At 38.3% G+C, this 27162-nt stretch overlaps 1 protein-coding gene across 14 annotated transcripts in view; it reads left to right on the forward strand.

The window, feature by feature from the left end:
- PLEKHA5 (pleckstrin homology domain containing A5) overlaps nucleotides 1-27162 on the forward strand; it is a 236782-nt gene that overhangs the window by 52239 nt on the left and 157381 nt on the right. The window contains exon 1 of one of the 14 annotated variants that reach the window (XM_032391732.1): nucleotides 24730-26785. The exons of the other annotated variants lie outside the window; for them this stretch is intronic. The gene's annotated coding sequence lies outside the window, so the exon portion shown is untranslated. Of the gene's footprint in view, nucleotides 1-24729; nucleotides 26786-27162 lie in introns of those variants that run through there. 14 annotated transcript variants of the gene reach the window in all.

Here is a 27162-nt window from a genome sequence, read left to right on the forward strand (position 1 = left end):
CCTCAGAGAAACCAGATAAGGAAGATGATATGGGCTCTATTCGATAGAAAAGGAAACTAAGGGCGAGGGGACTAAGAATTGTCATGTAGATGAGCTTTGTTTTGAAATCCCAGTCAAGCCCTTCATCTCCCACTCCAGCCCATCTGTACACTCACAGCTCCATGCTGTTTCTCAGGAGGAAGTTCTGCCTCATCTTTTGGCAATAATGTTTATATAATCCACAGTAATGATTTTAAAGCACACCGAGAGTGGACCTGGAGCCTGTTTGAACTCTGGGATGTCCAAGTGGTGGTTCCTTCCATATCTTGTTTCCAGTTTATAGTTTAGAATAATCAGACCTGTGTTATAACATTCATAAACATCTATAATTGTAATTTATAGACACATTTATAATTCTAAGAATAATTAATAATAAATGATTTCCCTACCCAAAAATGCTTGATTTCTCTTTCTGGGAGTAAGAATATTTTGCTGCCATTGTTGATTTTCAGTGATTCAGCCAATGCTGGTGATCAGTTTGTGTGTGACTAATCGCATAGCTTTATGAGTTAACTCTAGAAATACAGGCTCTGGCTTTGAAAGTGAGCAAGTCATTCTTTATGGCGGTTACGTTTGTGCTCCTGTCATCATCTTGTACTTAAACCCACAGCGCCCACACCTGGTATGTCACCATCAGGTTTCAGGAGCCATTGAGCAGCCCCCCCAGCCACCCACCTCAGGCAGTCTCCAGTGTGCTGCCCAAGTATTATCATTTACTTTGTGTGCCCGGAACATGAAGAGAAGTGCAGAAGCACTGCCAGCAAGCCAGGTATTTGTAAAAGTGTAACAGAAGTTGGTTTGATTTTCACATTTGTTCAGAAGTCATTATTCCCAAGTCAGTGCAACAGACTTAGCTAAAATGTCAAACCGATCCCATCGTTAGTTGAAGACAGTAGCATATTTGGGGATTATTGAATGCTAGGCCAGCATACTCAATTTATGGAAAAACAAGGAAATCAAGACCCAGAGAGACAGATTGCCACAGCGTGGTTTACATGAAGTGGGACATGCAGTAGAATGCTTGAGCACATTTTCCAAGTGGGAGTTAATTTTATTCTTAGTTTTCATGATTGAAGTTACAAAATCCATGTAATGAAATAAATTGTGATGATGTTGTACAGAGGCAATATGGTAACAATCAGTAGCTTTTAGAAACTGCTCACTTCTGTTTGGGGAGATAGGTACAGGGATTTCCGGGGTGATATCGATCCATCCTGGGCAGAAAGTGGTAGGACTTCTTGCCTTGCACTGCAGCATCACTTGTATCTGCCTTACTGGGTGTCAGTTTCTTCATCTCTGTGGAGGAGGTATGGGCTTTTTTTTTTTTTTTTTTAAAGAGAAGAAGTAAAACTATTTATAGTGACTGATGGTGTATGTTAATCTAGTTGAAATCTAGAAATCTATGTCTTACGTATCTTACTCAGTTTATTCTGATCGGGAATAGAAAGGGAAATTTTTTAAAAATTTATTTATTTATTTATTTGACAGAGAGAGAGAGAGCACAAGCAGGGGGAGAGGCAGAGGGAGAGGGAGAAGCAGGCTTCTGATCCCAGGACCCCGGGATCATGACCTGAGCTGAAGGCAGACACTTGTAACCGACTGAGCCACCCAGGTGCCCCAGAAAGGGAAGATTTTTAATTACAGACACATATTGCCTTCTTCAGAAATCTTTATGACTGATGATTACATTACATTTTAAAGGAAGACATTTAATTCGTTGGCATGAAATCAGTTTTTTGGGTAATTTTTTTTTTTTAATGTGAAATTGACTGTTTTGCATAACTTCTTGAATGCTTTTCCTTTCCTTTTTTTTTTTCTAATATCTCACGCATTATTGTTAAAGGTGCTTAACTATATTTATATTGAAACAGAAGAAACAATTATGATACACAACTATGATCACAGTTTTGTAAATTTATGCATATTGCTAAAGACTGGAGGGGAACCTGAAAAACAATTGGAACTGCAAACAAATGAAGTGGTAGTTAAATGTAGATTTTTAGGATATAGGTTTTTCCCTGGTGTATGGGGGAGGGATGGGCTTGTTGAAGTAGTAACAGGCAAGTTAATTTCAAGGGAGCGGAAATTCAGCCTCTTATTGTAACAGAATAGTATTTTTTCTTTTTTTGTGTGAAAGAGATAAAAAATAATTCAAATGAGGTTGAGGTAGAATAGAACTTGATAAATATATATGAAACTATGGCATTTATTTAAGCAAAAGTCTTTCAGAGCCTCCCTACTCCGCCCTATAGTTAATGTTATACTTGGTTTTATGCTTTGTATCAGATTGCAGTTATGCCAATGATTTTTTTTAGAGCTTAGAAGTACCAGAGGCAGTAAGCAAATCTCAAACTGTCAGCTTTGAGATTTATTATGTGTGTCTGCTATTTGAGTCCAAAAGGGCTTAACAGCTGAATATAGACTTTAAATCACCGTTGGGATTTAAATTTTACTCTGAAAGACTAGGTCATTTGACAGTCATCAAGGGCATTTTCATTCTCAAGACTGTTTCGCAGGCCCAGCAGAAAACTCCTCCATCAGCCCAAGGTGGGGGAGTCATTCTCAGGCTAAGGCATACTAAATCTGGGGTGCTCCACATGCAAAAAAATAATAAAACACAGAGGGATTTGTTTCGTAGACTAATCCAGAAAGTGAATTTTAAATTGGCAGCAAGCGGATAGGGAACGATTTGGCCAAATACTGAGGATTAAAGGTATTTAGAGTATGTGTTGTGTTATTACTTTTGATGTGCAAAAAATTTATACCTGGAAGTTTATTTTAGAAAGTCACCAATGTGAGGACTGATCATTTGGGGGAAAAAATTTGCCAGTGATTACTACAGTTATATTTTCAAAGACGTATGCAGTACAATGATGATCTCAAGTATGTTTGTTACATAAGTTATTTCAATTAGATGACTGATTATAGATGACACATACATATTTTAAATCTGTATCTACATATGTCTTATATAGATCTTTGACATACAGTGTTTTCTTTTAAAGAAAGGAAAGATGTCTCAGGCTCTGCCTCTTATTCACTGGCTCTTCTAAAGTCATCAGCAGCAACATTTAAACTTGGGCTGACCAGACACCAGCCAAATCAGACCCCTCTAGCGTGGGGTCTGGGGATCTATTTTAAAGACCTCTACAGATGATTATAATATATATAGTCAGGGTTCTGAGCCAATGTTCTAAAGTTCTGTATGTTTCACATGGAAAGGCAATTGAAAGAAATCTTGTAGTAGTTATCGTGTAGTAACTGTAAAAAAAAAATCAGTTTTCTTTTTATTTTTAAAGATTTATTTTTTTTTAAAGATCTGTCCATTTATTTTAGTGAGAGAGAGTGCACATGAGAGAGCATGGGAAGGGGAAAGGCAAGACAGAGAGGGAGAGAGAAAATCCCAAGCAGACTCCCTACTGAGGACGGAGCCCAGCGTTGGGCTCGATCCCATGACCCTGAGATCACAACCCCCGAGATCACAACCCGAGCTGAAATCAAGAGTTTCTCACTCAACTGACTGAGCCACCCAGCCACCTCCAGTACTCTGTTATTTTTTGAAGATATTTGAAGTCTCTTGTTGAATGCAGCACAGTAATTTCACGGTATTGAAGTATTGACTGAAAGCTTAAGATACACTAACGATATAATAAAAGGTGATACTGAAAGCATTAATGTGGCTCTATTGATTATTATTATGATATTTCAAAATGAATTCTAAAAGCTTTGTATGGAACAGATTTCAGTACATTAATCTAAAATAATTAAGGTAAGATAATGTAAAGATATGTCACTGAAAACCTGAGAAAACTATAGTGGTGTCATTCATTTTAAAATTTACTATAATTACAAGGATAAATTTGTGTGTTTGTATTTTAGTACCAGTGGTTGGGGAAGGGGTGCTAAACAAAAAGCTATTTTTGCTGATTGGTACTCAGCTGTGAGTCACATGTGACTCATTTCATCTGTCAGCTTAATCAAAAATAAAAATGTGTTTAGGTCTGGGAAATTCAAAGATGATTATTCCATAGTCCTTGCTTGCAAGAAACCTATAACTGTGTAGCTGAATAAGACATATACCAATAACAACAATAACACCATGTTGACATTTTTCATTGATGCAGTAATAAGAAAAGGGGTTTGCTGGGGAAGCTCATCTATAGAGCTAATTTTGATAGTGGGCAGTTATTAAAGTCACGGTATCTAAGTTGATTAGTAAATCTTTGCTTGAGAAAATGTATTAAGTGATCTGGGAGTAAGGGGATCGGTCAGGAGGGAAAAGGGGAAAGATCGATAGGGAAGTACTGATTCGTGGTGATTTCCATATTGTAGTACCAAGGATTGGGAATTGGGATCCATCTGGTGGAAGTAGAGGCATAGCTTGACACTGTTTTGGATCACAAGATCCAATTCTCTGGGAGAAGGAAAGGTAATGATTAGATACATCCTTTGTGGGACACCTGGCTGGCTCAGTTGAGAGGGCATGTGACTCTTGATCTTGGGGTCGTGAGTTACATACATCATTTCTTTAGGGGAATTATAGTAAAAATCAAGAATATATATGTCAGCTACATGTAGTAATCCATTTAAGTCTTGAAACAACTGTATGAGGAGGGTACTATTATTTTTCCCATTTTTCAGGGAAGGAAACCTAGACCAGTGAAGTGAAATAATTGCCCTAGATCACAAAGTTAGAAAGTGGTAGAGCTTGGATTTGGACCCAGGATGTCTAACCTAAAAGATGACCATGGTATACCACCTCCTTTAGCCTAACTGGGTCCTTAGTGTCTGAAGCCAAATGGAGCTGAGAGGTGTAAGCAAAATTCTATAGGGTTTTGTGGTTAGTGTGCTGTTTTTAAGGGGTGGGTATGGTTTTTGATAGACACACATTCTAGAGAAATATCATAACACAACAAAGGATGTAGAAGTGAGACATTGCCAAAATATGGGCCTGAGGACTGCATTTGGATGTATCTTATAATATGTGCGAAGCAGTAGTGTGAAGATGGAAAGATAAGATGAGATCTTTTTGAGATCCCTAAAGGATTCCTGAAGTCAGACTCCTAAAAGAAATGAGGTTTTACTTGATTATATACTGGAGAGCTATTGAAAGCTTTAGAATGGGACATTACGTGACTGGAACTAGTAATAGGGAGGGAGTTAGAATAATATTTTTACCCAAGTGATTTGTTCTACTTTAGCATGGCCCAGTGGATGTGGAAAATAGAAAATACATAGAAGATAATAATGATCCAAAGATTGGTCGAACAAGGAGACAGATGAGGTGTAAATAGTTTCAAATAGCAGTAACTGGAAGATCTCATTGGGTGTGAAGGTAGGAGAAATTAGTGGAGCACTTCAACTCCAAAGCTCAATGCTCATGTTTACAGCTTGAAGGCAGTGATGTAGGAGGTGGGCCTCATCCTTGCATGACACTGATAGGAGATGGACATGTCCAAGTCCGAAGTTTATTTAGCTGTATGACCTCAGACGAGTCAACCTAATATCTCTCTCTCTCTCTGTCTCTTTTCTTTAAGTAGACTTCACACCCAATGCAGGGCCCGAACTCACAACCCTGAGATCAAAACTTGAGCTGAGATCAGGAGTCGGACACTTAACTGACTGAGCCACCCAGGCACCCGTCTCTTTTTAAGTATGAGCTTCCTTTTTCTAAAGTAGGATTAATGGGGTGCCTGGTGGTGTAGTCTGTTGGCTGTCTTGACTCTTGGCTTCAGCTCAGGTCATGATCTCAGGGTCGTGGGATCCTAGGATCCATCGAGCTCCATGTCGGGCTCCACGCTCAGCACAGTCTGCTTGAGATGCTCCCTCCCTCCTCCCCTCCCTCCCCCCCCAAATAAATAAATAAATCTAAAAAAATAAAGTAGGATTAATAATAGTATCTGCCTCACTAGTATGGGGAGTAACTGAGTTTGGCACAGTGTATTAGCTTTCTGTTGCTCCTGTCAAACTACCACAAACTTTGTGGCTTAAAACAGTACAAACACGGTTTCAGTACCTTGCAGTTCTGTAGGTCAGGTGTCCGACCCAGGACTCACTGGGCTAAAGACAAGGTGTTGCAGGGCTGTGTCCCTTTCTGGAGACTGTTAGGGCGGAATCCATTTGCTTGCTTTTGCAGCTTCTAGAGCTTCTGCTCATATCTTGGTTCATGATCTCCTTTCTCCATCTTCAAAGCAAGAGCAATGTTGCATCTCCAACCCTTCTTCCGTAGTCACACCTCCCTCTGACTCTCCTGCCTCCCCCTCTTCCACTTTTTAGGGCCCTTGTGATTGCATTGGGCCACCCAAATAATGCAGACAAGGCTCTTCATCTTCTCTCCCTCATTTTAACCACATTTGCAGAGCTCTTTTTGCCATGTGAGGTAGTCAGGTAACCTAATCACAGGTTCTGGGGATTAGGCCATGGACTTCGGCGGGCGGGGGTCGGGGGCAGTGTTCTGCCTGCCTCCTGCAGGGCCCGGCAAATAGCTCACATTTGAGTGGTTTCTAATACTAGTACTGTCGCATCATCATTACTGTTAATGGTAGGGTTACTCATCTGTAGCGCTTCGGCTGTAACAGTGTCAGTGCTGCTGAAATCGGTGTTTCTGTTCAGGGCTCTGCTGGGTCTGTTTGAGGTGTCAGCTGAGAGTACAAGTAGTTACCAACATGTAACTTTAAACGGCATATTAGTTTTAAAAAGTACTCAGGAAAAAGATTATGAGCTCTAAAGTTTTGCAAAGATATTTTTTTCCAGATAATAGCATATGAAAGTCATAAATCAGCTTTGTCATTAGGATATAAAGTTATTTATGCCATTTTATAATTAATGATTTGCAAATAAGAGGACTGGTAACAAAATAAATTCTTCCTACGATATTTCTGATAAATCCAGTTGGGGAGAGACTGTGTATTGTATAATTTGCTTTATATTTTATGGTTAAGTAGTTGTTTTTTAACAGCCCCCCAAAAAAGAAAAAAAAAACCTAGCAAAAAAGTTTATACTGTTGGATTTGCTACTTATTTTTTTTAAACCTTCAGATTTATTTCTATACCAATTAAAGCCCTGAAAATTATGCTTTAGCAAGTTAGTATGTGCGTTTAGATGTTAAGTTTTTTGTTTGGCCAGATGAGGGCACTTTTTCTTTACATTTCTGGAGTTTGAGCTGTGAAGCAGATTTGTTTTTTCCCATCCAAGCTGTTACTTACTTTCTGTTGTTATTGCCAGTGAGAGAAATAGTTTTGACATTTTTAATGTTTTGATTGTGTTTATTCTTATAGGTTGATCTTTCCCCAAAAGGAAAAGCTTCAGTTTCTTGCAAAGTTTTTATATATGGAAACTTAAATGACAAAATTTCTGTGGAAAGAGGTAGTTTTAAGAAAACAAATCTACATGTTTTGTGGTTTTGCTTATGATTAATAATAGAAGCTGAAGCTTCCTTTTTTTAAGTTTTTAATCTAATTTTAGTACTCTCTTTGTTCATAGCAAGATGAAGTGACATTGACTAGATTCCTCTCCTCATCAAATTTCTAATGCCTACTTGATATCAAATCAGTGTTACTTTGCATCCCCACGAAAATCATTCAGAAGTATGGAAAGGAAATAAAATACCAGAAATATTTTGTCTTCAAACAGACACCCCCCTCAAATAAATAAATGGACTACAATCCCACGCTTATAAATAAAATACCAGAAATATGGCATGTTTACTTTTTTATTTGTAGTGGTTGCTGTCAAGGACTAGGCTGAGCAGGACAGGGTTTCCAAGGTTATGTGTAATGGTGCTAAAAACAGTACAGACTACAGCTACTTGGTGTTGATGTGAATAATCTAAGGAGAAAACCAAAGACAGTAATTACGTTGAGGTTGATAAGTTGAGTTTGTGCATAGCAGTGAAACAGAGAACTAATCGTTGCTTATTAAAGTCTACAAAAACACTAATGAAAATAATGCCTTCACAACTTGATTGACTTGAAGGAAATTCAAGGGGGGAAACCAGCAAGGGTGAGTTCAGAGCATGTGTAAAATTTTACACAATTTTAGGAGTCGTGAGAAGGAATGAATTATTTTTAAAATTATGTGTACAACAAGATGAGTAGGAATGATGCCTCCCTGGAGTAGGTTAGAGAAGGCTGCTACCGAGCGACTCTGGAAGACGTGCCGTGTTAGTGAAGCCCACAGACCTTCATGTCCTTTATGAATGCCGGGGAGTGGCTGGAACCATGTCATCAGTCCCTCTCTTACGAACACCACCTGTGCTTCGAGTGTTTTTCCTGCTCCCTCACTTACCTTTGTCAACAACCCTGTGGGTGGCTAGTATTATTCCCATTTTAGAGATGTGGAAATTTAGACTTTCCAGATTAAGTAGATCCCTAATCTCTTAATTGAGACATTAAGTAATGTGGTCAGTGTCATAGAAACTAGTGAATAATGAAGTCTCAGACTTCAGGTCATAAGGATTAAAGACACTTTAAAGTTAGAAGGAATATCACCAAGAAGCAAAGGCTTTTGGTTAAAAGGACGGAGTCATTCCCAGTCAGCTCTGTCTCAAAAAGCCATCTCTTGGTGTGTCAAGGGATAGCTGGGGTGCTTGATACCTGTAAGGAAAGATTTAAGGCCTCGACAGCAAGTACATCTGGTGCCTGGTGATGAAGTGTTGTTATTCGTCCCTTGGAGAGAAAGAAGAGTTCCCTAATGTTCCATGTCTACCATCTTTTTTTTTTTTTTTTAACGTTGGGGCTTACTAAGAAGGAAAAAAGAAAGTGGTGATTTTTCACTTTAATTCTGGTCCCTGACTTTTATTTTACAGATTTTGGTAGCAGTCTCGTTGCCTAGACCTTACCCAAGACACAGTCTGTTCAAATGGTAAATCAAACAAATCTTTTTTTTTTTTTCCCTGCCAGTCCTTTTTAGCAAGTAGTAAATAGTTTAAACTTCTAGATCTTGAAAAAGAATTAAGTTTTTTCAAAAAAGAAAAAAAAGAATTAAGTTTTCCCCCTTTTCCATGAAACATTCATTGGCAGCCTCCTATGTGCCAGCCCCTCTGCTTGGCACATTGGATACGGATGGAAGACTCGGCTGTGTCCTTGCCAGCGAGAGCGTGTGGTCTAGTGTAAGAACTCAGGAAGTGGACCAGTCATTACACTGAAATGGCATAAGTACTGTGACAGTGGGCATGGGGCCTCCAAGGCCCTGTGAGCGCACATAACCCCACCTGGAGGGGAGAGGAGAGGGAAGGCTTCATGGAAGATGTCATGTCTGAGCTGAATCCTGAAGTGGTCAGATCATTTCTCAGATAACTGAGAGGGAGGAACAAAGGAGATAAACTTGTTAAAGAGAAGATGTTTTCAGTTTTTGGGGTATGGCACCTAGACTTTGAGGTTAGTATATTTGGTTTTTAGAAACGTGGGAATAGAGGGGTTTTTTTAAAAAGGATTTTTTGGTCTGGAGATGCATCCTTGAGCGTCATTTGAAGTAAAATGAAAGATAAGATAGAATAGTGATAGAATGAGATAGAAAAAGAAGGGGGGAAAGTGGGGAATGAATGCCTGAAAAAGAGAGTCCGTAGAACCTGACTCACGTATAGCCTGGAAGCCAGAGTCAGAAGACAGAACTTAAAGAAGAGGTAATTATGGAGTCAGTGAAGGGAAATGCTGTGCTTCTAAATTAAGGAAGCCAAGTAAGGCACTGGATTTGATTAGGATATTAGTTATTTAACTATGAGCAATGTGATGCAGTGTTAGGTTTAAGGTAACATGTTAGAAACGTACCTATTCGGTGCACCTGGGTGGCTCAGTTGTTAAGCGTCTGCCTTCAGCTCAGGTCATGGTCCCAGGGTCCTGGGATCGAGCCCCGCATCGGGCTCCCTGCTTGGTGGGGAGCCTGCTTCTCCCTCTCCCACTCCCCCTGCTTGTGTTCCCTTTCTTGCTATGTCTCTCTCTGTCAAATAAATAAATAAAATTAAAATAAAAAAAAAAAGGAAGAAAAGAAATATACCTATTCTTCTTTAAACCTTTTTTATACTGGTTTTTAACTTTGGAGAAGGGCATTCAGGGATCTCTCTGAAACTGGATATACATAGATGACTTACGATTATTTTGTTTCCTGCCCATCATTCTTTCTTTCTTCTGAGAATCTAATCCATATATTACTTGTATAGTAACTCCTTCCCTACTGTCAGGCCTGGTCTTAGGGGTGAGTATTTGTTGCAGACCTGACCTCAGGGGTGTGTACATGATGTAACTGGGCCACTGAGACTTGATCCTGGGACTTTCCTTAAGAGAATCTCTTCTGTTGGATTGAAGCTGTAAAGGTGTAAGCCTAGAGCTGCCCTCCTGGGATGAGCATCTCTGAGACTGAGAGGGAACAAGGGAGGGAGGGAGCTGAGACAGATACACACCAGGAGTTGAGTCGCTGGATCTACTTATGGATTTTTCAATTATTTGAGCCAGTGAATTTCCTTCTTTTGCTTAAGCTATTTTGAATTTGATTTTCTGTCATTTGAGGGTGAAAGAGTCTCATTCTCCTAGAGAATGCCTTATGTGCTTATGTATTTTAAAGTATGCAAAGGATCAGGGGTTTACAGATCTGTAGAGGCCCCCTGAACCAAATTAAATGCCTCTGCTTTATTCTGTTTAACATTACTGCCAACAAGATTTCCCCATAAATCCAGATTCAGTATTGTTATCATTAACTAATTAATGGTTATCCTTGGGACAATTTGATCTTCATTACAAACATACATATAACATCTTGTTATTTATTGTAGTTGAGGGGATGGGATATTTTTATGAATGCCTTTTAGATTAATCAAGAGTTAACCCATTTATCTCCTTCAGCTTCTTTCAGCAAGGATATCCTTTGAAATGTTGGGATTCCATTTTATTCATTATCTGTCTCTATCTGCTTATAAATATTTTTGCCAACCATAATTCTTAGATCTGGGAATCAGACCATAAACCATAAAAGCAACATAATTCGCCAAAGGCCTCATAAAACACAATACGAAGTCATCCCTGACTCTCGCTAACTTAAATAACTTGAAGAAAAGGGAAAATGATTTTGTTAATTTTGGTATTAGGAGTAAGCTTCCGATTCAGTAGAAAATGATGGATAGTTAAAAATATATTCAATAAAAACTGTTTGCTGCAAGGCAACATTAAAAATAATAGGGCAGTTGGAAAGTACTTGCTATGATAATAAGATTTCAGAGAGCATTGTGACATCTGTGGTAACTTAATAGGTATGAGTTAATGAGTCTGGCCACAGGGAGGGTGATTCTTTCTTTCTGGACACACTACCTGCATTGGATGTAGCTCCTACTAGGTACATAATGATGCCTATTTTGGTTCTACAGAACAAGAAAGTTGAGTTATAATCACTTGTGGATAGTGTGAGAATGTGCCTGAATTTAATATACTAAATTTACTGTTTCCTATAGAAACAGACATTTCAGAAAAGAAAAATGCCAACAGTTTCTAACTGGGTAGAAGTAGTATTGAATTATGAAGTATATGAATTAGTACTGATTGATAGTGGTATATACGAAGTCCTATATTCTACCTCAGTTTATACTCCAGGAAGCTTTTTTGGGCATCGTAGTAAGACTTTATCTCTTCCCATGTATTAACAAACATCATCCCTTTCTCTCTTTCTCCATTTGTGCAGAATTTTTATTTTATTCCTACTAAATGCTTTATGCTTTAGGCATTATGTTAAGTGCTCTCAGGCCAAAGAAGAACAGTGTGCCATTCCTGCCCTCTGGTGGTTGAAAGAAACATTGCAAACAGTAAAGATGTGTGTTATGAGTCTTACCAGCCTTGGTATCATTTGTTTCTTTTATTCCTGCATCATTTATTGGTTCACGGATTTATGAAGCATGTAATGGGCATCTTCTTTATGACAGTCTTCCTCACTACCTGTCTGGTGTGGTGGCATCCTGGCCTTTGGTAGCAATAGTTAACATAGTTGAGGTCTTACAAATGGAATTCCAGAAAGCATGCTTGCAGTATGTCTAAATCTGACTTTTGGGATTCTGTATTTAGGTTACAAAGTGTTTTCCTATCTACATGTAACATTTCTAGGCCTACTGAGCTTCAAACTGGGTATATATGTGATGGGTGAGAAATGATGAAGTGTAGTGTTTTAGTTCTCTTGCTGCCAAACAACTTACCTCAAAACTTAGCAGCTTAAAACAACAAACATTTAATATCATAGTTTCTGTGAGTCAGGAATTATGGAAGTGATTTAGCTGGGTAGTTCTGGCTCAGAGTCTTTTAGGAGATTGCAGTCAAGATATTGGTCAGGGTTGCAGTCACCTGAAGGTTTCACTGGGGCTGGAGGATCTGGAAGATCAGAGTGATTGATGCAAAGAGAGCAAGATGGAGGCCACAGTGTTTTCAGTGACCTGTCCTTAGAGGTCAAGCTTTTGTCATTTTTGCAGTACCTGTTGTGTAGGACAATCAGGTATATTTCATGTGCGAGGGGTCTGCGTAAGGGCCTGAGTACCAGGACTTGAGAATCACTGGGGGCCACCTTGTACGTTGGCTATCACATATTGTAGCCCTGTGTGAAGAAGACGCAAGCAAATCTTCAAATGGAACTATTTTAGAGTGAAATACGGGGTTGAAAAATCAGACCAGCTCATCGTCACTTCAGTTTTCATTCTTCATTCTCCTGGGAGAATGTTTATAAGTGCTCTATGTTTCTAAGCCCTTACTTTTAAATGGAGCACTTAGGGAAATAGGAAAAGCATGGTAACAGAAATGAGTTTTATGAGAACATACTTATAGGAAGGTGAGACTGGAACATTTTAATTATTTTTTAAATGTGATGTATTTCTGTTTACGTTTCTTTGCCACTCAGTGGTGAGAAATAATTTCTGCAGAGAATGCTTAGTGATGGCTGACCACGTTTTATAGAAACTACTGCTTGTTTTTCAAAGATTTCTTTGTCAAATTACTTGCATATTTTAATTTGAGCACTGAGCACGGTTCTGGGTCTACAACCTGTCAGAACTCTGCTAGTCTCATCAATGTCATGATGAAAAATGAAAAGTCGATTGGGTGGTAAGGAGAATGTGGCCACTTCATTGCTGGGTTATTAAGATCAGATATGAACAGAACTGAGAGTAAAGTGTTTAAACCAGAATTTTACTTTAGTATTAAGAACAGCAGGACTTTGAAGTAAAATCAGTAAGGAAAATTGAAGTTGTCACTCTCCTCTGCTACCTTCCCCCCAAGTTATTTTCCTCTTCTGTTTTCTGTTTTAATACATTTTTTTCATAGTTAACATGTTTTCAGGCTAATATGTTCATTTTGAAAATATAACGATGATACTTTGAGCATTGCGAGTGTTTAAGAAAGAAAAATAGGAGGATATAGACAATTTAAAATATTAAAATTGTATTGATCTGTTCTTGATCTAATCATTTCAGTACCATTTTAGGAACAAATCATATTAGAAATGATGTTCCTGGCTCTGCAGTTTTATTGATGCTTCTGGTAATAGCCAACCTAGAGTAAATGTTTCCACGGAATAACTATATAATAGCCTGGAATGCTTGTTTATCTTTTAAGGTCTTGTTTTGCAAATTTGACTTATGAAATTAATATATTCGTAAGTCTGTAATCCTGAAAGGGAAATGGATAGATTAATAATACATTATATGTTGAGATTATTTTCTTTAGAACGTAATTCATGGACTGTATTCTTTTCTTACGAGTTTATTCATTTCTTATTTTATCTTGTAGTTATTTACATTTATAATTTCTATATAAAGGCATGATGTAATCTTAGCGGTAAGATAAATTTAAAGGAAAGTCCTTTCGCTGAACAAATATTTACTGGGCTTCTGTTATATACCAAAGCCTCTGGTGGCTTCTGGGGTCAGCGTTGAACAAAATAGGCACTGTCACTGAATTTTTGCAGCTGTTAGCACGGAAGAGAAATGGATGGACATTAGACTAATAACCACAGTGGTAAATATATATTTTTAAGTACTTAAGCTGAGACCTGACAGGATAAGTAGGGGGAGTTATTTGGCTGGGGAAGAGCTTTGTAGGCTGTAAGACCCACAGGGTCTGAAAGCAGCTGGGTTCCCTGGAGGAGTGAGTGGGGTGGGAGCCTCCCCATCTGCAGCTGGAGACAGGGCCAGGGGCCACACTGCAAGGACTTACAGCCCAATTAAGGCCTTAGCACTTTATTTCAGATGCTGTAGGAAACTGAAGGTTTTCAATAGGAGATATTTTGTATATTACTCTGGTTGCCGGGTAGAAAATTAAATGATGCAAGACTTAGAATAGAAAAAGGAGAATAGTTAAGAAGCTCTTGCATTTGTCCAAATGAGAAAAGGTGGCACATGAATTAAGGGAATGTCAGCAGAGATACAGGAAAGTAGACTAACTGGAGAGAGATTTCAGAGGTCACGCACACAGGATTTGTTGGATTACATGGGAAGAATAATTTCCAGCTTTGTGACTTTGGCAGCTGGGTTGGAAGTTCCATATTTTGAAATGAGAAAAATGGTATATTCTTTTTTGGGGGGGTGAGGCAAGGTGGGGAGTGGGGAAGAGTTGTGGAATGAAGGATGGAGAGGTCTAGAGATTCTCTTCTTGGTAGGTAAGTTTGAAATGGTTGTGGGAAAACCCAAGTAGGGAGATTTCAGACAGGCAGTTGGATATACTAGTCTGGAACTCAGAGTGGGCTAGAAAAATAAATTTGGCAAATGCCAGCGTATTCTGCAATTTCGGCCAATGAACAGACTGGAGGACAGGTTCTTAAGTTTTGTTTAGACCAACGATAGGATGAGGGTGACATAACTGTGCTAAAATTTTATTGACATGAAAAACAACTGCTTTTTGAATAATTAACAAAAATCAGAATGTTGCTTAGAAAAAGAACATTGGAAAAAGCCAGAACTTCTTTTTTCATTAGAGCTTTTTGTGATTTAATGCCCGCCCCCCCTTTTCTTGATCTCATTCTAGAGGAATTTGATTACTTGCTTTTCTGTGCTTTTCCAAAGACATCAATCCATTTCCTTATTAAATGTTGAGGTCTGGTTACAGCATGTTGATTCCCCATTTCCTCTTTATAGCTTGTTTTTTTAGGGGTTATTAATCAGCTGAGTCTTAGTATCATTTTTCCCATAGCTTCTCTTAAGCTTCATTGTGCCTTTTTGGTAAAAAGAAAACCGTCAGTGCACAATAGAATCATTACCCTGACCGTTTTTGCTTATCGTGACTCATTTTGGAGTAATCTCAAAATCTTCCTATTAGTTCAAAGAAATGTTTAGCTCTATTTATTAGTATTTTTATTTTCAATGGTTGAAATACTGGTTTAAAGTTAAGAAAACTTCCTTATGGATAACAATGCCTTTCTCTTGAAGCATTATAAATAGGTAAATGAATTATCACTCGATTGGATAATTTTTTTTTTAATTTCCCAAGATATCTTTTTAAAAATATTTGTTCATGGGGTACATGGGTGGCTCAGTTGGTTCAGCATCTGACTGTAGCTCAGGTCATGATCTCGGGGTCCTGGCATTGAGCCCCACGTTGGCCTCCCTGCTTGGTGGGGAGTTTGCTTGTCCCTCTCCCTTTGCCCCTCCCCCTGCTCATGCTTTCTCTGTGTCTTTCTCTCAAATAAATAAATAAATAAAATCTTTAATATATATATGTTAATATATGTATATGGATTTGTTCATTTATCAGTTTAATGCAAAGCCTATGCCAGGCGCTACAGAAGAGAGAGCTGGGAGATAATTCTTGGATTCAAGATACTTCCTATGTCTGCAGCCCTTGTCATAAAAGCATACTACTTTTGTACTGCATATAAGTCACAACAACCTGAAAGTCCACCTAGCGGAAAATACAATTGTTTCTGGAGCATTATAGAGTACCAACCTTATAAGCCTAGCATATCTAATTATTTTTAACATGTTTGAGAAGTGAATATGATTCATTTAGTTAGAAATTTCAATGACCTCAGAGTCATTTCAAGTTCCCTCTATGATCTTCCTCTTATTACTTACTCTTTTGAGTCAGCCACTAAGTGTGTTTTAAAAGGGGTATCCCCAAGGAGAAGGGACTTCCCTATTTTCAAAATGGGCAGGACTGAGATTAGGAAAAAAGCAACTGGGCCAGACCCAATTTCCACAGGGATTTTAAAATCTCAACATGAAAATAAAATGAGCAGTGAAGCCCAGGTGTTTAGCAGGCAGGCAGAAGAGTAGTCAGAAAAGAATGTGATGGGTGAGAACTGGGAACGTGGTGACTCATCCTTAGTTTCTAAGGATGTTACCATTGGTATTTTAGGTCACTGGTTTTAAACTTTTTTGACCATGATCCACAGTATTACTGCATGATGTATTGTCCACATACAAATACTTTTTTTTTTTTTTACATAAAGCTGAAATGAAAAAATATCCCTGTATTACCTGTATCTTCTCTTCTGTTTCATTATTTTAAAGTGCTGGTAGAAAGCATCCCATTAACTGCATTTCATTATCCTCTAATGGGTTAGACCAGGGTTTACAAATACTGACCTGTGCAATGGTGAGATTTACGTGGGCACCGATGGATGAAGTAAGGATTATATTTTGCATGTAACTGTTATCATGGGTCATGTGCTCATATGGAGAAATGAAATTATCTTTTATATCCTGTACAAAGCTTTCCACACAGCAAGCATCGAGTTAACGTTGAATGCTGTTGAACGAACGGCAAACAGTCATCACTGCTCTGCAGCCTAATTGGTTGTTGGTAATACTGGTCTTGTCCCCTGAACTCATCTCATTGCAAAACAGGAGATGTTTGTTTATCAACTGCAGCTGCCGTGAACCAAAATATTCATGAAGTTATACAAAATAAGCTAAATTGTAATCTAATTGGATGAAGAGGATCCACTGTGTCCTCAAATCACCCCCAAACTTAGTACAGTAATCATTTCTTATTATTCACGGTTCCTATGGTGCAAGAATTCTGGAGCTGCTTGGTTGGGCAGTTCTAGCTTAGGGTGTCTTACGAGGTTTTAGTTCCATATTGGCTGGAGCTTCAGTCTCTGAAAGTTTGAACAGTTCAGCTGGAGGAGCACATGGCTGGCAAGTTGGGACTGGCCACTTGGTTTCTCTCCATGTGGGCCGCTCCACAGGGTTCCGGGCCCTCATGACCTGGCACCTGGCTTTGTCCACAGTGAGCTATCCCAAGAGACCGAGACAGAAGCTGCAGTGGAGGGGACTACAAGGGTGTGAATACCAGGAGGTGAGGATCCTTGGGGGATATCTTAAAGACTAGCTACCATACCATAGACAGATATCTTTATTAATGATTGCCTTGAATTTTTAACGAAGGAAAAAGTAAACATGTAAATGCTTGTTTTATTTTTGAATTTTGTAAAGCATTTGCAGAGAAGTATTGACATTTCTACTTTTCACAGGAATTTTGGAGTGAATTTAAAGGTATAAAAAAATGATAAATTTCAGAAAATGGGATTCTTGATTAAATACTGAATGATTAAGCAAGTTCTGTTTAGTTGGCTAAGTACAGAATTATGAAAAATGAGTTAAATACTGGGAAGACCCTAAATGAAATTAGTAAGAATAGAAAATAATTTACTCTCAGTAAAACTGGTAAATACTAATCATTAACAAGTAAAATAACCCATTAAACCAATTGGGCAGAGACATGTGTTACTAAACCTTTAAAGAGTAGATAAAAGATTGTCATAACATGCCACTTAATTGATACTCTAGATTAGGATTTGGCAATAGGGGCCTGTGGACCAAATCTAGCATGCTGCCTGTTTTTATAAAGTTTTATTAGAACACAGCCACATTCATCTGTTTCCACATTGTAACTGCTTTCTTATTGCAGTAGTAGAGGCAATAGTTTTGGGACAAAGACTGCACAAAGTCTAAAATATTTACTATCCTTTGAAGAATAAGTTTATTGACACCTGCTCTAGATTTTAGACTTTTAAATACAAGATTAGGTTTTGGAGTGTTGATGAGATGCATAATAAGGACAGTAGCATGTAAGTAAACTTTTAAACATAGAAGAGGGTGCGATGTTAACAGTGTTTTTAATTTTTTTGGAAGAAAAATCTTATTAATTAGAAGAGGGAGGGACAGAATATCGTAAGATTTGCAAGAATAATGCTTCATTAGGCAAGACTTTGCTTATTAAGAAAATTCATGAGCTTTGAATAGGGCCCATGTGGGAACACATGAAGCCAGCATTTGAAAAACAAATGTGAACATTATGTTGACTGAATTAGGTTATTGTGAAAAACCAATTTAAACATTTTAATTTATTTCTTCCTCCAAATTAAAAGTTAGGAGTTTTATTATTTACTTTGAAATCTGTTCTGGTTTATGGTTAGAGTTTTGCTTTTTTTTTTTTTTTTTTTTTTGGTTAACATGGAAGTACAGTCTTGAGAATATGCCCATGAGTAATATTCTGCAGAATGACTTGAAGAGATATAGGTACTTACCAGTCTTAATGATAGGCTGCAGACAAATTGAGAAATGAAATTTCCAGATAATTAGCACAAAGTTTAGGGCTCAGAGCTGTATGAGCAAGGACAAGGAGCTAGGTACTCACGTGCAGATGGATGAGGAAATCCCAGATGAAATGTATTTCTGATAGTACCGCCATCATATGTTGCCCTACCAGAGTGACTTTGTGGTCATTGTTAAAACCTGCTTTTCTAAACTAGGAAGAAGAATTTATACCAAACAGAATATACGTTAAGATTATGGTATCAAGAGGAAAAGATTTAGAGGTGAAGTTATTTTTGCATTTTAATTGTAGAAAATAGCGACAGCTACCATTGATTGGGCACCCACACCATTTCAGGCTTTGTGCTAGGTGCATTTCAAAAACTGGCTCATTTAGTGCTCTCAGTAACTCCATAGGGTAAAAAATAGTGTTATCCTCACTCAGCATATGAGTAAACTGAACCTTGGAGAGTTTAACTTGCCTAAATTCAGTAGTCGGAGTAGGACTCCAATCTGGGGACATCTCACTCCAGATGTCTCCACATCACACTGCCACCCCATAAATCTGTCATCTTGTTCCCAGCTCATATTATTTTCCTTCCATTTTCTTTCCCTTCCTCCCACCCCTTCTTCCCTTTCCCATTTCCTTTCTTTTTTTTAATTGTTAATTACATAACTAATACATGGTATCAAAACAGTTTAGCACAAAGTGGTGTGAAGTAAAAAGTGAAAGTAGCCTTTATCCATATTGTTAACATTTACTGTTCTCTTCCCTGCTTCCTTGACCCAAGATAATACACACACATCATAGATATGTTCCACAGTACAGAAGTTAATTTATGCAGCCCTTCCTATTGATTATTCTCTTGACTTTTGGCATCTTGTTTTCTCTTTGTTGCTGTTTGTATAACTTGGCCTAATGAGCATCTGGTGTTTGCTCTGCATACACTAACTGAGATGACTGAAGTTTATTTATCAATCTAGATAGTTTTAAAAAGCAATGGTGGTGGGACGCCTGGGTGGCTCAGTCGTTAAGCGGCTGCCTTCAGCTCAGGTCATGATCCCAGGGTCCTGGGATCAAGCCCCGCATCGGGCTCCCTGCTCAGTGGAAAGCCTGCGTCTCCCTCTCCCACTCCCCCTGCTTGTGTTCCCTCTCTCACTGTGTCTCTCGCTGTCAAATAAATAAAATCTTAAAAAAAAAAAAAAAGCAATGATGGTTATGTTCTTTCCATAACCTTAATGATATTTTGAGTATAATTTCTTGAATGGGATTTTGTTTCTGTATCATGAGGTCTTGTGACCCTTTCTTAAACTTCCTTTTCTTTTCTCAGTTATCAGCAGATTATAATTTATATGTCAGTGATAATTTTTAAAAATTTAGGGATGAGCTATCTCAATCAAAAGTTTTAAATTACCACATAAAAGTGACTTTTAAGTTGACTCTTCATAGGTCATTAGACTGTAAATCTTATATATGGTTTATATATATGTAGTGAAAAAAATTGAACCATGAATTATCAGAAAGAAGTTTTTCCAAAAGAGTGTTAAGATACCAGGGCTCCTGGGTGGCTCAGTCAGTTAAGTGGCTGCCTTCAGCTCAGGTCATGATCCCAGGATCCTGGGATCGAGTCCCACATGGGGCTCCCTGCTCAGCGGGGATCCTGCTTCTCCCTCTGCCTGCTGCTCCCCCTGCTTGTGCTCGCTCTCTCTCTCTCAAATAAATAAATATTTTTTTAAAAAAGAGTGTTAAGATACTTAATCTAATTTCTGGTATCATTTTAGTAACATTTAAATAAAGTACATAATTCTGCGACCATCGTTGATGTATTGGTAAATAGTGATGCTTATTTTGGAAGATACTATTTTAGAAAACTAACTTGTCTAAAATGTGTTAATACAGAGTGTCTACTTGTATGTAGTAGTAGTATTTACGAAATGAAGGAAAGGATAAATGGATAGGAGAGAAGGAGACAAAAAATCAAGAAAGTTGTCTCTTTGTTAGTACAACAATGTTAATGGTTATGGTAGAACTGTAAAGAATAAACATTAACATATCTAGCTAGCAAGAATGTCTAACAAAGCAAGAAAACCTGCCCCTGTTTGCCCTCTTGTTTTAGATGAGTATGAATAGAAGGGAGAAACTATGTGGCAAAGTAGAGAAAACATGCATTCTCTCTTACCCCTTCCTTCAGTTTCAGGGCAGTGCCACCCTGGATAACTTCTGTCTATTTTCACCTTTCCTCCTATACAATGTGAACAGCAGAACCCATCGGACAATGTTCTTGTGCAAAAGAAAGATGAAGTCCTATATCCACAATACCCGCAATGATTCTCAACAAGTGGTAGTTGGTATCGTGTTGCTGGTAAAGCTGCTGCTTTGGCTTATGAGTTTTTAGCTTCTCTTCTGTCCAGTGATTTTCTTTCTTTTTTCTTTTCTTTATTTTATGAAAATCACTTTCATAAAATAAAGAATAAAATGAAAAACCACCCATAAAATAAAATGGGGTGGTTTATAATTGATGGGGTGAGAAAATAAGCAGACTGGGCTTTTTGGATGCCAGAATTGACTGATGATATTGACTGTGAAAATTTTTAAATCCTTGTTTGTTGGCTGCCATCAATCAAGAATTTAGTCAAGTCCTGAGAGCCAACTTGTCTTATTACCTCTAGAAATGAATATACCCCTTGCCAAACGTACCTCCGTCCCTGCCCTTCTGCGGAGATGGCTCTCTGCTCAATTGACTCCACGTTGCTCTTTCAACATTAAGAACCTCTTTGTTCTGATCTTACTCAACTTCTTGGCAACATTCAGCATAGTTAGTCCTTGACACCTTTTTCCCCTTGGCTTCTATGACATCATGCACTTCTGGGTTTCTTGCTGCTTTTCTGGCTACTCTTTTACTGGCTCTTTTTTGTTTGCTGTAGCCATTCTGCTCTCTCTTCCATTCTTCAAATATGCAGTGAAATTTGCTTTGGAAGATCTTGCTTATTCCTGCCTCAGGGCCTTAGCACTGACCTTTTCACTCTGCATGGCTTTTTTGCTCACATCCCGTTCCTTTGAATGAGCCTTATCCTGACCTGCATTATCCTAGCCACATCCCTGACTTTGTCTTTTTTCCATAACATTTACTCCTTCTATCGTACTACATAGTTTACTTATTTATTATGTTCATTTATCTTCTCTGATATCAGAGTATAAGCTCCATGAGGGCAAGGATCTGGATTTTGTGTTTGTTTTGGGTTTTTTTCCATGGATAGACCAAACACCTAGCATAGGGCCTTACAAATAGTAGGCATTATTGATTGATGAAAGCATAGCATCTAGCCTGTGTTCTCTTTTAGGTCACCTCGTTGACTTCCAAGGCTCTTTGCACACCACATGCATAAATCTACATCTCCGCCTAGACCTTTTTCCACGTCTCTGCTCACTGACCTCTCCACATTGTTTCTACTAGACCTAATTAGAAAACAAAAAACCTTGCAGGCATCCTTAATTTCTCTCTCGCCTTCACTCACCCTTCTTCCTTCCTCTCCAATCTATCAGTAAGCCCTGTTGACTCCTCCTGTTTTCAAAGAGTATCCCAGATCATCTGTGCCACTATCCTCTCATCCAGACAACAGCAGCAGCCTCTCAACTTTGCCCCCGCTCCCACCCTTGACCCATTACAATCCGTCCTCCACACTGTAGCCAGAGGCATCTTCTTAAAATATAAAACTGCAAAACAGATCATACCACAGCCTTCCAGTGGCTTTCCATAGCACTTAGAATAAAACCCAGAGTCCCTTCTCCGGCTTATAAAGCCAACAGTAGTTGACCGACTGCCTCTCAAACCTCATCTCTTAACTGTTTTCCCCTCACCCCACGACACCTTGGTCACTGGAGGCCTTCCTTCTTCTCTTCAGCTGTGCTAACGGGAAAGCCCTTAGACTGACTGCCAGTGTTCAAGCTGGCGCTTCAGTGCTGCCTCTTCAGGACTTCTCTTGACCAGCCATTCACTCTGTCCCTCAGCCCATCTTTCTTCTTATATATTGTTGACTGAGTCTTTTCCCTCGTGAGACTGTAAGCTCTGTGAGAGGTCTGTACCTTTGTCCCACCGTATCCCTAATATGTACAACAGTGTCTGATAAAGTTGATGCTCCATAAATATTTGTAGACTGAATGAATAAATGAACAAAAGAGACCAAATTGCTTTTTAAGAGTTACAAATTTCTATAATACTTAGGATAATATTTTAATTAACTGATTAAGAATATCCTTCGGTTGGATGGGGGAAAAAAAAATATGACTATTCTGATTTGGGGGATGAGGCATTAAGAAATACTGCTCTGTCCCTTAGTAGAAAACAGGAAACAGTCCTGCCCCACCCTCAGTTTTTCTTTTCATGTACACAATACAGTATTTTAAAAATACTCTTCTCTTACATCTTTATTCAGAAGCAAAATTGTTTTGTGTTTGCTTTTGTTTTTCTAGTAAAGCACGAAAGATTTTCTTATAGTCTAAGCATTGTCTATAGCAAAAGACCATTTGAATGCCAAAATAATGTATAATTAGGTCTATTTATTATCTTGCCACATGCAAAGTAGATGCTGAGGGCTTACCACTGCAGTAAAAGTCACTAGGATATTTAAGTTTATTTTACAAAGTATGTTCTGAAATTTACAGGTTTTTCTAGACAAATTATTATGCAAAATGTATGCCTTTGCCCAAGATTCTTATAAATATATGCTCCAGATTTTGTAGGGACTCTTTTACTTATTATTTTTCTTTGTCATTGTACACCTCCTGGGGCTCACTTTCTTACTATACATATTTGAAAAGAATTCCTAATTTCATTATATTAAGATTGAATATTTTAAAAAAGCAAAGTGCTTCCACTTTTTTAAAATACCATCTGAGGATCTCTGAGTGAGAAAGCAGTGAGCAATAAATAGGAATCTTTTACCAACAAGTTGTGTAGCATCAGTACTTCATGATTATTTCTGTGTCCGTCTCACCCTGTGCACTAGTGAGTGCCTAGAACAGTACCTCTTTCCCAGAAGAACCTCAAAATGATGTGGAGAGTTTCTTTATAATGTCTGGCCCCACCCTGGTCAGACTGAAAGATTTCTGGACCCTGAATGTGTCTGCCTAAGTTGTTTTTCAGCCACACAAATGATTCTGTTGTGAGCTATGGTAAAAAACAAAATGACGACAAATTGCAGTAAGACTCATGTACTCACTTCCGTTCTCCCTCCTCCCCTTCCCGCCCTGTGGTTCAGTATCCAGTGAATGGCAAGTATGTTTAGTCTTGGAGCGACCCATCTCTCCTCCTGTGTGTGTGTGCAGTGCAGTGCACCAGAACTGTGTAAAGTCTTCACTTCTACTCAGTTGTCATAGAAATAGATTATATCTTTTGTTGAATTTTTACAGATTCATTCACTCTTATCAGAGTAGCATTTGGGAAACATTTTATCAAATTTTGTAGGTAGAGAAGGGGTAAGTAAGTAAATTAAAGAATGAGTGGCGAGAGATAAAGATTAAAAAAAAAAATAGGACCTCTAATTAAGATCAAAGGTAAATGTAATTACAAGATGACCTCAATTTCAAATCAGAGTGCTAAAGTTGAATGTTTAAGAGAGAGAAAATATTCAGGTTAAAGAGCTGTTAAGTAATATGGAAGAATTCAAAATGTGAGTTAAAAAATGGACGTGCTATGCCAATGTGCTGGAATTAATGCCTCTTTTACCTAATTTTATATCTGCCGTCTTTCCAAAGTTATCTCCTTCATTCAGCTGTTTAGCACATGACCCTAGCTCCTCCATTATGCAGGGTGTAAAGCCCTTCTTGCCATCTGCTTCCAGATTCTATCCTCCCTGAATATTAGCTTGTGGTTTCTCTTTCCTCCCCTCCCAGTTTTGACAGCCTACACTTCTTCCCGCTGTTCACGCCAGTGCCACAAATTCTCTAGTCCCCACGCCACTTCCCAGTCCTCTCCTGCCCTACTTGTCTGCCCCCAACCTGGCTGTTTCCTCTTCCCTGCCTTTTCTTTCTGGTCCAGATGTTCAGCCTTCATCTACAGCATTTCAGAAAGGTCACCCCCTCCCAGAATCTTCTCTAAGTCTTCCTCATCAAAATGCTCTCGCTCATCCCTCTAAACTTCCCAGCGCAGCAGACCATCAATGTCTCCCCTGCTGTGATCATCTTGTATTAGTGTCATGTACTCTTGCCTCATGGTCCGTAAGCTCTTCTGAAGACAGAGAAGTCCCCTTGCACCATGCCTCATATATAATATGTTCTCAATAAATATTTGTAGATCAGAGGTAGATTTGTTTTCAGTGAAGAACTTTCCTTTCTTCTTCAGAGAACATAGTTTTTAGAAACTCTTTTTATGGAATCCGCACCCTGACACTTACTGTACACAGAACTTACTGGACTTAGCAGTACACAAAACATACGCACCTTGGCACTTTTTGTTTGGTACATTGTATGGCTCTTGGTATTTGCTTTTATTCTGTGCTTTTTTTCTGTGCTTTTTTTGCTGGGCTCTTTTTTTAGAGAGAGAATGCTTATATAGCATATGTTGCCCACAGACCTTGCAATTAAACCTACCTAATGCTCTTGGCAATGGGAATGATGAGTTGCTTTGGTAGAAAGCTAAAGAAAATGATGTGCTGGTAGCTTTCTTTAAACTTAACACCTTTTTGGCGGGGGAGGGAAGGTGCTGGAATTAGGTAGGTGTGGTTCCATCAATAGTTCTCGTGTTCTTTTTTAACATTTTATTTTTTACAACTTCTCTGAACCTCTTACTGATTTTGTCTCACTATCTATGAGGGGCCTTACCTTAGCTACTGCCATTGAGTTTGTCTGTTTCTTGTGCCTTCTTATTTTCCCAGGTCTTCCAAATTTGGAGTCAGGAGGGAAGGGGAAGCAAGGCTACTATTCATGAAATGAGACATTTGTGTGTGAGGTAGTTGGTTACTTCTGCACTTCTCAGGCATTAAAGACCTAAGACTGGTTGTGAAGAAAGGAAAATCATAAATTAGTGTATGGACCTGGTGCACACGTATTAGCCCCACTCTGCCTGTGGTTTGCTATCCCAAGCTTGGCGTGTGTCAACTGTATGAACACTTTCTATTTTTGTTTGTCTGCCCAAGGTGAAAATGGCAAGTGGATTCGTAAGAATCGTCTGCTTGCTTTTGGTGGGGCTGCATCTGCTGTGCTAGATTTTTTTTTTTTTTCCCTGAAAGATTTAAATGGTCATCGTGAGCTTCTTGACCATATATCCATCATGCAAAACTATATGCCTTTGCAGCAACTTACTCAGCATACCAGGCAAATTAGTTATTTGATTACATAAGCATACATATGCAAACTATTTTGTTGATTTGTGTGTGTGTGTGTGACATTTTTGTAAAAATTTTTCTTAAAAATGCAAAAAAAATTATTAATCCTATTTATCACTTTATCAACATTTGGGTGAGGTCTGTTATTATATAAGCATATAATCTATTATATGCTATTATGTATAATCTGTAGATGAGAAAAATCCTTACTGCTATATTTTAAAGATAGCAGACTGACTTAATAAAGATAACATTTCAGTTTATTGATATTTACTAATATTTCCAAAGGAAAAATTAAAATACTACTAGATAGTTTGTAGATTATTTTATTTGGTGAATAGCCAGGAGTACAGAATAAGAGGTTAAAAAGTGAAATATGAATGGCTTATAGTTTGACTAATTTATCAGTGGTCAGATTTACTTTTTGGGGTCATATCCTGCATGTCTTGATATTTCCAGTATTTTGGGAAATACCTATGTTGACATAGTTAATGACATATTGAAACCTAAGGATTTGGGGGTTTTTGTTGTTGTTAAAGTATAGAAATAATTATTTCCAGGCACATCAAAATGAACCACAAAAATCATGAAGTCAAAAACACATCAGTTATCATTTGGCAGTTCCGTTTAGTTTATTGCAGTTAATGATCTTCGATTGAATTTGCAGCTCTCTGGGTTTGTTTGGAAGTAGGCCATCACATGCTGAGATGAAATACCAAGTCATTTAAATTAGATACCGAGCATGCTCATATGAAGTACTTACTCTTGGAGACTGCAGTGAGGTTCAGTTTTCTTTTAGTGGGAAGAGCAGGAAAGAGCTCACCGTTTGCCCTTTTGTCATCATTCTGTCAGGGGGCATGTAATTTGTCTTTGGAAACCAGAACCCTGAGACAAAAAGAAGAAGGCAGGGTTTTAGCAAAAGGCTATTTGGTGAGTTAATTAGCTGTTTTATTCTATATTGTAATTCCTAGCAAGGCTGTGTGTCTTATATCTGCTGCTTGTTTTGTACTAAGCTGAAGCTTTATGTAGCAAGTAACTTAGCTGAAATTGGGAGAAAATTGTTTCTGCTGCCCAGATCTCACTCTTTTGAAATATTTTCAGTACATTTCTGAGGTGACAAGTTCGTAAATTGCTATGATGATACTCCTTCGTGTTCTCCACAAATTTCATTTGCTCACTGGTGCTGAATAATGCTGGCAGAATTGTGTGCTGAGGGAGCTCAGGATTTGTCTGTTTGGATAGTTTAGCATTTTTGTTCTTGTATTTTGATGAAATTATAATTTTTACTTTCACATTTCTGCACTTTA

Source organism: Phoca vitulina, unplaced genomic scaffold (assembly GCF_004348235.1).
Source record: "Phoca vitulina isolate PV1807 unplaced genomic scaffold, GSC_HSeal_1.0 scaffold64, whole genome shotgun sequence".
Lineage (NCBI taxonomy): Eukaryota > Metazoa > Chordata > Mammalia > Carnivora > Phocidae > Phoca > Phoca vitulina.